At 44.1% G+C, this 14,410-nt stretch overlaps 1 protein-coding gene across 3 annotated transcripts in view; it reads right to left on the bottom strand.

Moving 5' to 3' along the window:
* Window positions 1-14,410, bottom strand: part of MAPK4 (mitogen-activated protein kinase 4) — a 132,921-nt gene that overhangs the window by 76,179 nt on the left and 42,332 nt on the right. Inside the window, exon 2 of one of the 3 annotated variants that reach the window (XM_036918590.2) lies at window positions 12,981-13,122. The exons of the other annotated variants lie outside the window; for them this stretch is intronic. The gene's annotated coding sequence lies outside the window, so the exon portion shown is untranslated. The remainder of the gene's footprint in view (window positions 1-12,980; window positions 13,123-14,410) is intronic. 3 annotated transcript variants of the gene reach the window in all.

Here is a 14,410-nt window from a genome sequence, read left to right as displayed (position 1 = left end):
AACTAGACTACAGAAAGGATGCTTGTTTATAGTGTCAGTGGCAACAAGGCAGGGTACGGCCTTGCTGGATCTCAGCTGGGAATGTGCACATCAGGCAGCTCACATTTTTTGCTGTTTTGCTCTTCACATGTCCAAAAATATCAGTGAAAGCACCATGAGTATTGATTTGGGGGTTACAAATAAATTTTAGTGGGTAGGTGAATGGCAAATATGGAATCCGTGAATGATGCGGATCCACTGTACTTTGTTCCAGAAGGGATGCAAAAAGAGGCACTCGGTGCATGTCTGTGGAATTGGATTGAAACTGCAAAGACAGGTGAGGGGCTCAGGTGGATGAAACAAATGTGGAGGCTGATGAAGTAAGGGTGAGAAGCTGGTTCTGCACAACAGAGTGATAGGAGGGGATGGCTAACAAGGCAAGTGTGGTCTGATGGGGCAGGCCTGTGAGTAACAGGTTTAAGGAGTATGAACTTTGCCCCCCAGATCGGTGAGGACCTGGCAAATGCAGAACTGGAGGAGAGAAGAATTTTAGTACCCTGAAGGATGGATCAGGAGAAAATAGTGGGCAGAGAGGCTGGGTCAGGTCAGCACCTACATGCAGGGCACCCTGGCCAGGAGGGGCTGGTCTAATGGAAGTGAAAGGAGGAAATGCTTTGTGATGTAAGAACCCCCTGCCCCCAGAAAGTCTCCAAATCCTTCCAAAAGGAATGGAGCCAGGAGCCAGGCAGGCTGCATGCCCATAAGGGCAGCCTCCCGTCCTCTAGCTCCTTCATCTGTGCTCCCGTTGCTGTCCATCACACTGTTTACCTGCCTGCCTTCTTGGCTAACATTCATTAAAGCCCTGAAGTATCCAGATACTTGCACATGCCATCAGTATTTTGATGGGGATTGCACTGAATTTGTAGATTGCACAGTGAAGGAAACCATCAACAAGGTGAAAAGACAACCTAATGAATGGGAGACGATATATGCAGATCATATATCCAATTAGTGGGTCATATCCAAAATATATAAAGAACTTAACACAACAATGTTTAAAAAACCAAAGAACCCAATTATATACTGGGCAGGGACTTGAATAGATATATATTTCCAAAGAAGAAATACAGGTGGCCAATAGACATATGAAAAGATGTTCCACATCGCTAAATATCAGGGAAATGCAGATCAAACCACAATGAGATAGCACCTCATGTCTGTCAGACTGGCTATTATCAAAAAGACAGAAAATAATGTGTTGGTGAGGATGCGGAGAAAAGGGAACTCTAATACACTGTTGGTGGGAATGTAAATTAGTGCAGGCACAGTATAGGGGTTCCAGAAAAAGATAAAAAATCGAACTACCATATAATCCAGCATTTCCACTTCTGGGTATTTAACTGAAGAAAATGTAAACACCAATTCAACAGATACCTGTACCCCTATGCAGAGGTATTATTTACACTATCACTGCAGCATTATTTACAGTAGCCAAGATATGGAAGCAACGTAAGTGTCCATCAGTAGATGAATGGGAAAAGAAGATGAGGTGTATATATATATATATATATATATATATATATATGGAATATTACTCGGCCATAAAAAAGAATGAACAGTCTTGCCATTTGTAACAACATGGATGGACCTAGAGGATTATTATGCCAAATCAGACAGAGAAAGACAAATATTGTATGATTTCACTTATATGCGGGATCTGAAAAATAAAACAAATGAGCAAACAAAACAGGAAGAGACTCACAGGTACAGGAAAAAAACCTGTTGGTTACCAGAGTGGTGGGAGGTGTTGGGAAGCAGGAAAAATAGGTGAAGGGGTTTAGGAGGTACAAGCTTCCAGTTATAAAATAAGATGTGGGGATATAACATTCAGCATAGGGAATATAGTCAATAATACTATAATAACTGTGATGATAGATGGTAACTAGAGTTATGGGAATTGTTTTGTAATTCATAAAATATCGAATCACTATGATATACACTTGAAATTAACAGGATATTGTATGCCAATTATATTTCAATTAAAAAAATTCTGTAAGCTGATGGTCTGATGCCAGAGCCATCAGCTATAACCACAGACCCAGCAGCTCTAGCTTTCTCACTGCTAAATCTCTGCAGCTTGGAACACAGTTGGGGCATTTGAGTGACTCCAGAAATATAAGCTGAATGTCCTTCATCTCTGACCTAGGCAAGTGGCCTTTGGTGCACAAAGAATCCCATAGCCCTGGGCTCATATCCTGCAGTGGCTTCAACAAGAGCCCGCATCAAGGGCATAGGACGTACGCAGTCCCACAGCGCCCTGCCCATGCTCAGAAGGACCTTGCACTTGGTCGAACACTGCTGCGGCTGTCGTAAAATTCTTACTAATTTTCAAACAGGGGCCCCTCATCTTCATTTTGCACCGGGCCCCTCAAATTCTGTAGCCAGCCCTGCCTGACTCTCCAGTCTCCTCTCCTGCATACTGCTTTGCTGTTGGCCAAACCTGAGGCCCAGAGACAAGTCTGTGCAAGCAGCCACTGCTTTGTTGAAAACTTTCCATCGCAAATTAACGTGTACATTTCTATTCTGGTTGTGGAGCCAACTAATGCGTGTAACTTAATCATACTGTTGTTTGCTCCATCTGGCTGGGAACCATGTAAACTTCATCCTCCCGGGAGCTTTCACTACTGGTTGGGGAATTAACAACACACGTCAAGCTCGTTACTTGACTCAGGGTTCTGCTCAGATTTCTGCTCTCAGAACTTCTAACCCTGAGCATGCTGCCTTTCGGTCCTGAGAAACACCCTCCCTTGAATTATTAAATGTGAGCACCTACTCTTAAAATAGCCCACCCATCAGAAAGAACAAGGTGAACAATGAAACTCTAAACCCACTATTTTTTTCTATCCTTTCACACTAAAAAGATGACAAGACTCAAGTTCTGAAATAGCTTTCCATAGTGTTTCCAAAAAGATAAGGAAAATGGATCCTGTTCTCCTCCCCAGTCTGATCTGGATGTAAAATGAAATTAAAATCAACAACTAGCTAACACTACCTGAGGAGCCTTAGTTTATTATTCAAACAAATGGGTTGAACAACTTACCTAAATTTAATACCATGGCCAAAATGTTAGTCATGAGAAATGCAAGCAACAAATATCTAGCACTGTTGAGAGATATAGCAGGGGCCAAAAGAGGAATGTGGGTGAGAGAGGAGGAAGTTGAAGGGTTGTCAGGAGACCCCAGCTCTTGCCCTTGTTCTGCTATGATTAGCTCTTGGAGTTAGGTTTCTATTGCTTTACTCTCTGGGCCTTGATTTCCTTCTCTGCAAAACACTGACATAAAAATATTTGGTGGTGGTGAGATTAAATAAGACCATGAATCCAGAAAACACTATGAAACCTTCAAGTTTTATTCTAAAATATAAAATGCTACTGGGATAAGGTGCTGCATGCATGTAATGGGCCTTCAGAAGACCCACACTTGATTTAGAAGGTCCTTGGGAAAACTGCCAGGACCCTGAAAGGATTTCAAGAGACCCAGGCTCCAGGGAGGCCAGATCAGATGCAATGGAAAGAATTTCTACTCCCCGTGGCCTGCCAGCCCTCAGCCTCCTAAAGCGATCAAATGCTGGATTTTGAAACAGCCAAGCTGATAGAATTCTTCACACTTCTAATTACTTTATGATTTGTACACATTGGGGTGGTTGCTTTTTATTTTTTTAGACTGTTTTATTAATTCACAGATTTTCACTATTTTGGTTTCTTCTTTTCTGTCCAGTCAGCTGAGACAGCTGCAACCTGGCACCTGGGGGAGCTGCAACGGGAAGCAGACCTCCCTCTCCGCCACCCAGGGACCTTGCCTCAGAGTGAGAGTCAGAGGGCACCAGCGGGGATAGACGGGTGGGGCGGCGGGGTGGAGCTCATTCGCTGGGGTCTCTGTGTCCTCTGCTCTGAGAGAACGCCCTGGATCCCCTCCCCCGCTGTCACAGGGGAGTCACCTCCCTGACACCCTGCACACTCCTGGGCCCGCGGCTCACACTCAGAATCTAACACTTTGGGGAGAGTGCTGCTGTCACCGGGCTTGCTTTTCCTCATGGATGTTCTCCCATTGGGTCCCAAAAAATTAGGAGAGAGCACCCTGTGCAGCCAGGTCTCTGGTGCAGCCTGTACATACCATCTAAACTCATGACCAAGTGAGGCCGATTTTTGCACCATTCCCGGGCAGGGGATCTGGGACAAGCCCTGGCCCTAGTGGGCCTCATCTTGCCTCCCTAGAGTGGTGATGAGGACATGATCTGTCTTCTCCATCAGGCTACTGTGAGGAAGAGTGCTGAACACTATAGTGCTAAATGCAGGCAGGGGACCATTATGGGCAGGTGACTTTGGCTTGAGTGCACCCTAGTGGCAGGGTGTTTTGGCTCCATGTTTTCAAATCAGAAGGATCTCAAGACTGGATTTTAGCATAGGGTAGGAAATAAGGCGGGAAGCCTCTCTTTCCTCCAAAGCCCAGGCTTTTCTGAAGCTGGTGGAGGTGAGGGAGGGGACAGGAGGGAATGTTCCAGAAGGAGTGCCTGTGGCCTCACCAGGCCATTGCTATCCATTGTACTTTCCTCATATGATTTTTTCAGCACCTTGCTTTTAGAAGCTCCCCAGAGAGGGAGGTCCAGGCAGGATCCAGCTGAGGAAACACAAAGGGAGCTAAAATGGAAGCCCCGTGACCAGGACTGTGGGGGATGCAGAGGCGCCCGCTGGAAGGGAATGTGTGCCCCTCCTTCCCTTAGTTACAGGCCTAAGGAAAACACCCATTTGTCTTGCAGACTGATGGGAGCTGGGATAGCCAGAAGGCTGGCTCCCCGTGCAAGGAGCACAGAGAGACTCCTCTAAATTATACCTACATGATGAATAACATCGTGCACTGATTAACACTAGCAAAGAGCCACTTGGGCACAGGGTTGGGGACTGCAGGACAAAGCCTCTTCCTGAACGTCACAGAGACCAGGGTGCATGAGTGACATCATGGAGAGAGGCTATGGTTCCCTCTTAGGATCTGGAATGAAGCTTATTTGCTGGTGGCCTCTTGTGACCTCAGATGAGCCTGAGAGGCCTTCTCCAGCCTGAGGTTTAACCTGAGGGAGGAGGGCAAAGACAGGAAGAAAAAGTAAGGAAGAGAAAAGGGAGAAGAAATATGACAAGCAAAAGGGAAAACAGGTTTTTGGGTTGGGACATTATGGGGGCAAGTAGGCTATAAGTAATGACCTCGATGACCACTTGGGCCAAAGGCCACTGACCTCTTTAGCCATCCCAGAATCCTTCTAGCCTCTGGTGAGGCGTTTGGCAGTGGGGCATGGATATAGATGCCCCCATCAGCACTGTGGCCTAATATGCAAGGACAGCAGGCACCGTGAAGCCCAATCCATCCACCACGACTGGTTCAAGTCCACCTCTCCCAAGAAGCTTTCTCTGACCACTTGGTCCATAGCATTCCTCCCCTCCACTGACCCAGAGGTGGATTTCAGGTGTGACGGCTAATTTTACATGTCAGCTTGGCTGCTCAGATATATGGTCAATCACTTCTGGAAGTTTCTGTGAGGGTGTTTTGAGATGAGATTCACATTTCCATCTGTGAATTTTGAGTAAGGCAGATTAACCTCCATAATATGACTGGCCCTCATCCAACAAAACAAAATGCTGACCTCTCCTGAGCAAGAAGGAATTCTGCCAGCAGACTGCCTTCGGATTCTACAATATCAGCTCCTCGTGGGTCTCCAGCCTGTTGGTCCACCCTGAAGATTCTGGACTTGCTTGCCTCCACAATCAAGTGATCCAGTCCTTTAAAATAAATCTGTATCTACATCTACATCCAAAAATACACATATATTCTTTTTCTCTCTTCATATATACATATGTAATATAAATTGTATATATAAATTCTTTATATATACACACACATTCTATCAGTTCTGTTTCTCAGGAGAACCCTAACACACCAGGAAACTAATGAAGCTGAAGCCAAGGGCTCCTCACTTTTTATATTTCTTCTTTTAAAGGAACTCCAGTCCAATCTGGTATAAGCTTCAGACCTCACCGATCCTGGATCCAGCATGGCTTTTGATGTGGGCATTTGCTGCCTCATGTCTACCCCGGCGTCCATGCCTTATCCTTCGTCTTGCCCACACGAGCACGTCTCCTGTCTCTAATTCAAGTGTAAGCTCTGGGAAGGAAGGCAGTCTACTCTTTAGCCTCTTCTGCAGCCTGTGTCACAGCCCTTGCACATTTGTTCACAGAATCTTGGTTCTTGACTCCTGTAGGTCTTTGGAGGGAGGAGGTAGCTAGGGGCTTTCAGAGAACAATGCAGGGAGTGGGGACCAAGGAAGAAGAAAGATCAGAGGAGAGGGTGAAGGAAGGAAGGAAGAAAACTGTAGCACATTTCATGCCCAACACCTTTGCCCTCACTTAGAATCCCAGGATTCTGGTCAGTCTCCTGAGGTCACAGAGGCCAGCCATCCCTGATGCAGACCATGCATTTTCAGGGCCAGTTTTGGTTCCTCCTGACTTCCACCCTCTCCAGCATCTCCCCCTGTGCCCTGAGTCAGCTCAGGAAGGCACAAAGCTGGCGAGTTTCCAGAGCAGCCTGGGCTTCAGCTTCTCACACCAGTGTGCTGAGTGAGCACAAGTCAGCCAGGATGTGAGTTTCATTTCCAGATCTTTTTCTTCTTCCAGGTACCCCAGAGAGTGAATTAGAATGGAATTTGGTGCCACCAGCTGAGGGAGAAAATATGGCTTTGTGGCCTGGCTGTGTGCTTTGTCAAAACTTAGAGCTGACTCACAGCTCTCTGGGCATGCCCGAGGGGGCTCTCCAGTGTCATGTTCTGAACAAGCCAAGTTCTCAGAAGGCCCCAAGGCAGCCAGAACTTCCCAGGAGGCTGTCCGGGCCAGCCAACCAGACGGCCCTCCAGGCAGGGCACCAGCATATCTTAGAAGGGACTTGTCCTAAAACAATACTATCACTGATGCCACCGCCACCACCTCCTCCACGGAGCTCCTAATGTCAAGAACTTATTTGTTAAAGGCAAGTGAACCAAGGTATAAAAAGTTGGATTTGGGCAAAAGACAAATATGGTGCTTGTTGCTTACTCCACAAAAGGATTTGCCATCGGTATGTTTAAAAAGAAAAACAACAAAAAGGATTGCTGTTTTTCAAAAAAAAAAAGATAAATTCAACGCATAAAAATCAGATAAGAAAGATTAAAAAAAAGATAACAAAGAATGCTGGCTAACCAGATAATACTGGCTAACACCAGGGTAACATCCTTCTAGCCTTTGCTATGTAATATATATAATGACACTTTCTTAAAAAGAAAAATAGGATTGTAGAGTACATACTGTTTTATAAACAGTATACTATAAAAAATTGTGAATGAAGTGACTGCTCCCTCTGAGAGATGCACAGCACCATCCTATGGAGTACTACACTTTACTCACATGCCGATTTCCTTTTAACAGTGAACTCTTCTTGAACCTTAAAGTATTTGCCAATTATAACTTAATGAATAAATCTCCAGAAATGTAATTTTGAAATCATAATTTGACTGGTGCTCTTATATTCTGCTTCCATTTGTTCAACAGGCCCTAAAAAACCCCATAAATTCATATAGTCACTCATTCTTTCACCACATGCTGATTAGTGCCTACTATGTTCCTGTCATGGTGTTAGCACTGAGATACAACAGTACACCACTAACAGACAGGTCCCTGCTTCAGTGGAACTCATGCTGCAGTGAGAGAAGATTGAGAACATATAAAGAAACAGAGATTAAAAAAAATAATAATTGGATTTTGTGAAGGGCCATGAAGGGAATAGACATAGGTAATGTCACAACAAACCCCAGGGGAGAGGATTTTTTTAGGTAGAAGGCCTCTCTGAAAACATATCCCTTGGGCTGGGACTTGAAAGATTAAGACAGAATAATCCACATAAACAGCTGGAGTTAGAGCAATCCAGGCAGAGAAAACAACAAGTGCAAAGGTCCTGAGGCAGGAAAGGGTGTGGTGTATTCAGGAAAGAGATGATCAGGGCTAAAGCCAGAACACTGTGGGACAAAGTTGAAGAGGTGGATCACTGAGAGTCTTGTACATCACAGGAGATTTAACTTTATTCTGGTGTACCAGGAAGCCAGGATGCATTCAAGCAGGGGAGTGATGCAATCTAACTGGTAAGTTTACAAGTTGCCTCTGGCTGATTCCAGAAATGTGAAGACCATACTGGGGAAGAGGCAAGAGTGACCACAGGGAGACCAGTAAGGAGGTCACTGAGGTGGTCCAGGTGGCCTGTGCTGGGGGTGTGGACTTGGATGTTAGGGTCAAGGTGGAGGGTGGAGAGACATGCAAGATGCATTCTGGCAGTGGAAGTAAGCTTTGCTGATGGTAAGGAAAGAGGTCAGGGAGCACTAAAAAAGAGTTCTAAGTGTTTTGCTTGACTGACTGATTGTTTATGTCCCATTTAAACAGATGGGAAAGTCTGGATGACAAGAAGATTTGGGAGGAATCTAAATGAGTTTGTAGAAAACTGTACACTTCTGTATAACGTTTATCATTCTTTTGAGATCCATTCTCCCCCTGGCTCCAACAAGTTGGAGATTCAAGCGCTGAGACCCGGCTGGCCCAGGTTCTGCCTTGGGATTAGCCACTTCCTGCCCTGAGATTTCAGGGAGATTTCCCCCATCTCTGAACAAAATAAATAGAGTAAATGCTCCTTTCTTAAATTCCTACAGCTCTCTTCAAGGCTGAAAAACAATGCCAAAAGAGCTATTTCAGCTCCAGGAAGGCAGGCAAACTATACATTTTATTTCTTTCACTATCTCCTTAATGAACTAATAACAGTTGTGTACACAGGGGATATTTATCTTATTCCAAGACTCTGTCTTTGAAAAAAAATATATTTGGGGACAGTATCTGACATGGTACCATTTATCTGACCATACAGGTCACTAATTCCTCCCCAACGATCATTAATTGGCTTAGGAATACTGCCATTCACTCTCATGAAGAATGACGCTCTTAAAGCTTGAAACCTATCTACTTGGCAGTTTGTAGTGTCTGCTGCTCAACCATTCACAAAATGGTCTTTCTTGGTCTGGTAAATTACTGTTTTAAACAAATGCCTCAGTTCCAAACCTCCTTTGCCTATGCCCCAGTCAAAAGTCAGAGACCCGGTACCATTTGAGAGTGTGCTATTTCCAGCCACGTGTTTCTGGAGAGCCTACATGGTGGGTTCTGTATGAGCTGCCCAGGCGCCACTTCTGGAATGAAGGGCTTACTGCCCCAGCAGCAGTGGGGGCTGCCCGTGCTAAGAACTGCCTCGGGAAGAAAGGTGAGGTTGTGCTCCCTTCCCAAAGCCACCCATGTCCAAGGACAAACTGACATGGAAGTATTAAAGGCCTCCAACTTGGAGCAACTCTGAAAACCCATTTCAGCTGCAGAAGTCCCCGGTGTCAGACAAGGCTATTGCTGGGACTGCCTCACGGCCCAACTTATTCTCAATCCTGCTTCTGTTTTCTCTCTTCCCAAAAGCCCTCCCTGACAAATAACCTTTACACAAATCTTCATCACCAAAGCCTGCTTCCCAGGGAACCCCACTGCCCTCTGCGCCCGGTGTGCACTGAGTGGGGCAGGCCCCCAGTGGAGATGTGTTTGGACCCAGAGCCCCTTCCCGAGGCTGTGGTCCACGCAGGGAGAGAGACCTGCCTCCAGCACTCTCTCCACGGCTCTCTGCATGACGCCAGCCCTCCCACAAGGCCTCCTCTCCAGACCTGCCTTCTGTAGAAGACTAGTTCCTCCTCCTCAGGCCACACCCAGGGCTCATGGCCTCGCCCTCCTCCTGCTCTTCTGCTCACTTTTGAACTGTCCTCTTAATTGGCGGCCTACATCCTTTTACAAAGTCCATTGAGATCACAGTGAACTGTAAGGGCTATTAACTGGTATGATAATCCTGTCCTGTCAACCCAGACAGGCTGCAAACACTCAATGGCAGAGACTTAAGTATCTTCCATGCCTAGCACAGCACAGGGCACAAGATAGCAAATGTTGGCTGCTGTCACCAGGGGTGATGAGTAGCAAGTGAACTGATGGCATGTGCTAATGCCAAGCGCCAAATGAAGAAGAGAGACAAAAGTATCATGGACATGTGGAAAAGAGGGAGAGAAGAAACTCCAAGGATATCATAAGAACAATTTTACAACTAACTCACCCAGGACAATGGAGATTTCATTTCTGGGAAAAATTTTGCTCCTGGTAGCATTTATACCCTGAACTATTAAGAGCTTAGTTCTCCAGTTCATCACAACACCTGTATCTTTAGCACACGTCTTAGAACTTAAGCACACTTCCTGTTTTTGTCCTCTGGTTGTCTGCTGTTTAGGTCTCCTTTCTTCACGGAGACAAGGACCTGAAGGTCAGACATCTCCTGTCTTTTGTCTGCATGTCTGCAATGCAGTGTGGTGAGGAAGAGAATAAGATTGGGAGTCAGAGGATTTGAATCTCAGCTTTATTGCTTACTAACCAGAAAACTTGGCCTTTCTTAGCCTTTCCAAGCCTTGGTTCTCTCATCTGGAAAATGGGGATAAGAGGACCTTTTTCGTAAGGTGGATATGATTAAATGACTGAATTTAAATGATAAAATGAGAAAGACACAGCACAGCGCCCAGTAATATAGCAAATACTCAATAAAATTCAATACAATTTTTCCTGTTGAAAAACTCTGGAGGGTCCTGTTTCCTAGCAAGACAAATAACAACGAGGCTCCTTAGATCAAAAGAAACAAAAATAAGATGAAATAATGATTAGGTTCATAGTTACCCAAATACATGGATAATCTCTCCAAAGGTGGAAGGGAAAATAGAGATGGTTTGATAGGGGCTGGGCTATGGGTGGATTATTCTTCTTTCTATAAATTACGCTAATGTTATTATCATGTTCTTTGTGCTATAATTTTTTAAATAAGTAAGGATATACAAGGATCTTCACATCTAACTGTGTAACCTAACTTCCCTCCCCAGGTGGAAACAAGTAGAGAGTAAATGTTGACTAAGTCAGTATGATCTAGTGAATGCACCGTGTTTCAGATCATGAATGTACACATTCAACATGCAGAGTTCATGATAGAAAATTTCTAAGGCGAGGACCTAAGATTCTGCCCCTTATTAAATATATTCCTCATATTAAATATATGTTCTCCAAAGTTTGCAAGATTCTAGAAAGAATGCTGGATTTGGAATCAGAAGATCCAAATTCTAGACTCAGGTATGCTCCTGTCTGTCAGCAAGCCAGAGGTCCTCTGGGGTCCCACTTTGCTTTTCTACTATAATGCTTCCAACTTGATGACCGTTGAGGCCCCTCCTGAAAGGAGAAGGGGCCAGTCACATTCCCCACTGGAAACGCATGCCAAGGGAGGAAAGTTGGCCAGAGGGCCTGGATTCCTAAGGATAACTAAATAATCTCTGGGACAAATAAATATTCAGCAACTGATCAGGCCTCAGCAAAACTGCAATGCATGACTACTGTTGCCAACCCAAATAAAGAGGTTGCATGGTCTGCATGTCCTCGGGAGAGCCAATACCCTCGTTCTGTCCCACGGCTGGCAACTATGAAGCACAGTCCAGCGTCCCAACTCATGTCAAGCCCCTGTGGCCACCCTGGGGTTGTGCCTCCTCTCTCACCAACACTGTGAAAGGACCAAGGAAGGGAAGGGAGAGAAACATCAATCTGGCTTAGAGTTCTCAGCTTTAGTAAAAGGGTGAGGTGCTTAGAACTAATGCCGCAAGAGTATGAGTGTGTTCACTGCACTGGGGAAGGAAGGATTACTAAAAAGACACAGGAAGACAGGGGCAGCCATCAATGATAACAGATTTGCTTATCTCAATGGGTGAGTCAAGGATTCCAGGTCTAGTTTAATGTAAACTCCTGAATTTTGATGAGGCAGATCAAATATTGGGTAAATACCATAATGACTCACAGAAAAACAAATCATGGCACACCATTTCATTTTTCTTGCATTAGTAACAGACACCATAACTGCAGATTAATTGGTATGTAATATAGGATCTTGCACACTTTAGCTGGGAATCTCTGGCTGGGTCATGTTAATCTAGGTTTATACTAATTTGAATCTTCACAAAAGATCCTCAAATAGTTCTTTCGTTTTGCAGGGTGGTGTCCTAATTATAATGATACATTCTGCGCCTCTTAGTTTACATTCACCTTCTTGCTTAAGTAACATGTAATGACTTTAGCCCACTTGGGTCATAGAAAGACATGCTATACAAAGGTAGTTATCCAAACCAAGAACCTGAGTCTAGGAGGGGTCAAATGTCCAACACATTGACTTTCAGATGGCATTTTTCAGGGCATAGGCTTTGCAATTCCCTGAAGGTATGGAAGAGTCTTATTTATCCTGATCCATCCCTTCAGTCACCTGTCCCACATAGGGCTCACTCCATTATGATGATGAGGTGCTTATCAAAGGAACAAATGCTTTCTCATCAGGCTTATAGGTGGTGCCTATTTGCTGCTTGTGGGCTCTAACACCTCCGAAGATAGAAACAGACTTTAAAAGTACCTCGATATATTTTAGAGATAATTCAAAACCACAAGAATCCTCAAAGAGGAGGGAAATGTAGTAGGGGTAAATAAAGATGCAGCACTTACTCTCAGTTTTATTATAAAGATCTGAAATATAGGAATGACCATTGGAAAAGTCCTGAGGGTCTTAGAGGATCCCAGATTAATATCTGAATTATTATGGCATAATTATTTTTAAAAGCCATTTTGATGCAGAAACATATGAAGAGAAATAGAGCTTAAGAGCCTGTACATTCCTCTTATTTTTCCTAACATCGATCAAGCCATTATTCACGGTATCTTGTACAGCTTTCAGTGAAATGGGAAGAAATGGAAAAAGAACAATGTGAGTAGGTGCAGGGTATGATAACTAGTTTGGTTTACTCACTTTATCAAGCTTATTTTCATCAAAACCAAGGAAGCCAGAGGGCAGGCGAGGGGCAACCACGGCATATGAGGGATGATGCGAGCGCTGAACACATTAAGGCTGGAGATGGAGGTGGTCTGGCTTCAAATACTCAAAGGACTACCTGCAGAAGAGGGATCAAATTTAAATGGGGTTGATCCAGAGCTGTCAGGTATATATACATATATACATATGAGATACATACATACTATATATATATATATATATATATATATATATATATATATATATATATATATCAGAAAAGCAAGTTTCAGGGCAAATGAAATTTTTGAGTAGGCTGGCACACTTCTCCAAAGGAATGGCTGACTCCTAATAAAGCTGTGAGCTTCCTGTCATGGGACACGGTTGAGAAGGAGAAGTGACAATCTGCCAAGGATGATACAAAGACGACAATGGCATTGGAGCAACTCGGAGCATCACTTCCAGGCTAAAATTTTATAAACAAGAGTTACAGAGCTAGAAAGCAAGATGGATGGGGACTGGTTAAAGGTCTTACGGTTACACATAAGAGTAAATATTTAACAGGAATGTTTCAGAGAGGATTTTAGATCACAAGATGGGCAGTTAGCTCAGAAGTCCAGTCACAGCTCCTGCGTTTGGTCCTTGGTCTAACATCCAATTGGTCCACAAGGGGAGCTGCAATCAGTGACCTCCAAGCCTTCTCACTCCAGGACCATACCGATCATCAGCTTGGCAACAGAGACTGTAATGTGACCCCCGCATGTGCAACTGCTGAGTGGAACAGACTGGAGTTTGTCAAGGGTTTCACAAACTGGAGTAAGTAGGGGTCTAAACTCAAAGGCAGGTTTAATCCCTGGAAAGTCAGGTTTGACGAAAAATAATATCATTAGGTTTTCCATGAGCTTATCCTTCTCTACATAAAGTGCTTTTAACTCTGTACCATATTTCCTGCCATGTGCAGAATTAAAAAGTTGAATCCTTTTCCCCTTTGATTTAAAATACTGAAATTGCCTGTTAAAAAAGTCTATTTCAATATTGCCTCTGAGATTATAGAACCCTACAACTTACTTAGGTGACAACTGTTTTACCCAGAATGGGCTTACTCTATATTGAGAAAACCTGCAAAAATCCAAGGGCAAAGAGAAAAACTCACTGATAATTATTCACTTTATAAAAGAGTCCTTCATTTTGTACAACAATCCATGGAAACACAAAGCCTTAGAGCCCAAAGCTGAGACTTCAGAGATGAGGTTGATCGTGGTGACAGTAATAACTGTTCCCACTCATTAAATATGTCCTTTATGTCAGACTCTTAAATATAAGCCCACTCAAATATGTCATTTGAGCCTAAAGACACCCAGTGGAAAACTACATTTCTCGGCCATTTGCGTAGAGTGGGATGTGTGCAGAATTGACGTCTATGTCTT

The sequence above is a fragment of the Manis pentadactyla genome, chromosome 6 (assembly GCF_030020395.1).
Source record: "Manis pentadactyla isolate mManPen7 chromosome 6, mManPen7.hap1, whole genome shotgun sequence".
NCBI lineage: Eukaryota > Metazoa > Chordata > Mammalia > Pholidota > Manidae > Manis > Manis pentadactyla.
Note: the sequence above shows the minus strand (reverse complement) of the source record. Positions and strands in the feature narration are given on the sequence as shown.